This window comes from Austrofundulus limnaeus, unplaced genomic scaffold (assembly GCF_001266775.1).
Source record: "Austrofundulus limnaeus strain Quisiro unplaced genomic scaffold, Austrofundulus_limnaeus-1.0 Scaffold87, whole genome shotgun sequence".
In the NCBI taxonomy this organism is placed as follows: domain Eukaryota; kingdom Metazoa; phylum Chordata; class Actinopteri; order Cyprinodontiformes; family Rivulidae; genus Austrofundulus; species Austrofundulus limnaeus.
This window is the reverse complement of record NW_013952489.1, coordinates 1816791-1820682: the sequence shown is the minus strand read 5'-3', so window position 1 is coordinate 1820682 and position 3892 is coordinate 1816791.

The following is a 3892-nucleotide window of genomic DNA, read 5'->3' as shown; positions in this document are numbered from 1 at the left end:
TTCCGATACTTTTGGAAGGGACTGTATATATATATATATATATATATATATATATGTGTGTGTGTGTGTGTGTGTGTGTGTATATGTGTGTGTGTGTGTGAACAATCGTGCAATTCTATGTAAATAACAGTGTAATGTGAAACTGGCAGTACTGAAAAGATTTAAAAAACTTTCTGTATTCCACTTTGATCCTGGTCCCCTTTTGAACTGACATTTAGCTTGTCAGTATAGTCATAATTAAACTAAATTTTTCCACAGTATTATTTTTTTCCATGCAAGTAGTTTAATGTGGTAATAAACAAATATAGTTGGTCACATCTGAACTTCCTTTATTTTGTAGATGAAATCAATATTAAGTCTTTTGTTTTGTCAAAACATCAAATTATTGTTAAAATATTTTATTTCTATCCTTAAGAAATCAATCAAGAACTGTCTAGAAACACAAATCTTTATTTTATTTTATTGGGTTTTTTACAATAATAAAATAGCCCAATATTGGACTATTGTCCTGGACATCATTGTAAATAAATGCCACATTTTCCAATGCTCTATAGAATTATTATATATTCTGATTATATAACTAGTGTTATACAGTCAGATTGTGTTTTGTCCCCTTTCTGGTTCCCATGCATCTCCTCCCAACAGCTGACCAGTCGCTGACCTGTGCAGCCAGTGGCACCAGCGTGAACCCTGGTTAGAAACAACGCCAAGTTCACAGTGGCTGAGCGTTCATCAGATAACGACCTTGGCAGAGCTACGGGGCCCTGCAGCGGACACAAATAGGCCAGGCTGTGTGTGTCCCATTAATTTTCTGCCACATAACTTCACCCTATTCTCTGCCTTTCAATGAGGGCGGTCAGGTGGAGGGTGGACATACTCAATGATCTTAACGGGGGCCTCCGTGTTGTTCTTAGAATGGACTTGCATGTGGTGAACTCATTCTCATTTGGAATGGGTTTGTTTGGATATATACAGATTCTTGGAGTTTCTAAAGCTGATTGTGGGCCTAAACATACTTTTTCAGATAACTCCAACAACAAACATTGAAATGATTCATACATTTTTGTTGTATGCATCATTCTTTCTTGCTAGTTTTTGCCTCTTATTAGCATTTAAAGCAGAGTGTATTCTGCATAAACATTGTGGCCCTGAACAAATGAACTGGTCAAAAATGGGCATGAAGATAGAACATACAGTAATTGGAACTAGAACATATCCCTGTGGTACACCAGGTGTTTTTTATTTAATTATACTTTTCAAAAAAGTCATATAAATGACCAGAAATGCTTAACAAATAGACATCTCTAAAAATATTAAATCTATTAAATGTTGAACTTTTAAGTGGCATTGGTCAGACAGGTTAAGGCTGAGTCACACTAGAAGATTTTAAAACAGTCAGCCTATTTTCAAAGACCGATACAGCCCACACGTGATGATAGAAAATCATGGATATAAAAGCTTTGGTCCTACAGTGTGTGGTGTACAGTCACACGGCAAGAGACAACACACCACACATGAAAATATACTATATTCATGAACATTCAATGTCAGAAATCATGCAAGACTTCCTGAAATCTTGGGAGAAATCAGAAATCCGAGGAAAAATCTCACTTGACCTCCAAAGAGACGTGAGTTCAGAGTAAATAAACATTTGCAACAAGGAAGAAACAATGTTGATAGTTTGTGGACTATTTTTACCAGAGGAAAATCTATTCCATAGGACTTTTAACATCCAGCAGACTTTCTGGTGAGTCATGACAGTTTTTTTTTTTGTCTTCTGTATTTTCCCCTCCGTGTTTACGTCACCTCGCTTTCTGATTGGCTACACATCTTATTCATAGGCAGAGAGCTCGGGTGAACACTAAACACACTGTGATATCGGGCCAAAAAATCAAACATGTTGAATATCCCCGATTTGAGGTCGGAGCGGTCCCGACGTCCTTCCGAGCCAACTAGATCACTCTTAACTCACCACCCATGGCAGGAATATCTGCTATGATTGTCTTTAGAGCGATCCCGATAATCTGGACTTCCTTAAGATTGTCGGAAGGGCAAAAATCGGCATGATTTTCTTGTGGTGTGACGCCGGCCTTACTGGTTCAAATTCTGCTCCTGACTTCGCTGTTGCTGCTGTAGCTTCAGCTGGATTCATACAGTAAAAACCAGTTTTCTAGCTACTTTGAGCTGGTTAAACATGAAGTTTGTACACTGTCATATGTACATTTTTCTTCCTAAGAGATCGAAAGAGGTTTCTGACACTGTATGCCATGGCATCTTGACTTTATTAAAATTTTGATTCACGAACTGTCGCAGTTGCTTTCAGACATGCTGGGGTTAGACCCATTTTTACAAAATACACCATGCCCCCGCAATTTTATCAAGTCCTAGACTGTTTCTCATTTGCCCCTTTACTCTAAGGTCTGAGAAAAAGTTTTTAAAAACACTTTGAAACATGCTCTTTGTGAAATCTTTCCATCCGAATTTAGATCTTGACATAGCACTGAGTCGATCGGATTAAAAAGTCCATAATGACATTGCCATTTCTGTTAATGACAAAAAATTGGTGCTTCTAGACCTTATATATTATTATGAAGTGGACCATGCCAATTTTGACCCCCGCATGCGAAGCGTAAGCGGGAGTCATATTGTTTTCGTACTGTTTATTTATGTATTAATTAATTAATTCATTAATTAATTTATTTATTTGTTAATTAATTTATTTGTTTATTTATTTATTTATTTATGTATTTTTTTCAGTGATATTTGGTCAACCGTACCACAAAAATGACTGCACCGATCAACATGAAATTTGGCAGGACTGTAGAAGAGTCTGACCTACACTGCATCAGCCAACGGTTTTACGATAGACCCCATATTTGAGGAGGGGGCTCCTTTCAAAATGAGGGTGTCAGGACATGGAAAAATCACCTATAACTCAGAAACTGTTCAACATAGGAGCTTAAGATTTTTTTTGTTCTTTAGCTGTGATGAAGCTCTATCCATCAGGCCCACCAGTCAGTGCCCCCCCCCCCAACCCTGCCCGGACCCCCCAGTTTATCTGAAAAAAGGGTTATGGTTATAGCTCATAAACTATTAAACATAGGAGCTTCAGATTTCTTTTGTTGTTTAGCTCTGATGAAGCTCTATCCATCAGGCCCACCAATCAGTGCCCCCCACCCCCTGGACCCCCAATTTATCTGAAAAAGGGTTATCTGGATGTACAAAAATGGTTATAGCTCAAAATCTATTAAACGCAGGAGCTTCAGATATCTTTGGTTATTTAGCTCTGATGAGGGGCTATCCATCAGGTTCAACGCCCACCCCAAAAAAAAAGACCCCCACCCAAAGCACTACAATTTTGGGATGCACCTAGTAGCATGACATTTATTAGGAATAAAGACTTCTGAGTTCTGGTGCATTTGTGCATGCGGGGGTCATTATGTTACCGCTATGTGCTATCTAGTTTTTTTTCTTTTCTTTCAGTGATTTTTGGTCAACCGTACCACAAAAACGGCTGCACCGATCAACATGAAATCTGGCAGGATTAAAGATGAGTCTGACCTGCACTGCACCAGCCAACGGTTTTACGATATACCCCATATTTGAGGAGGGGACTCCTTTCAAAGTGGGGGTGTCCGGACATGCAAAATCACTTATAACTCAGAAAGTGTTCAACATAGAAGGTTCAGATTTCTTTCATTGTTTAGCTCTGATGAAGCTCTATCCATCAGGCCCACCAATCAGTGCCCCCCACTGTCCGGACCCCCAATTTATCTGAAAAAGTGGTATATGGACATAAAAAATGGTTATTGCTCAAAACCTATTAAACATAGGAACTTCAGATTTCTTTMGTTGTTCAGCTCTGGTGAGGGGTTATCCTTCAGGTCCAACC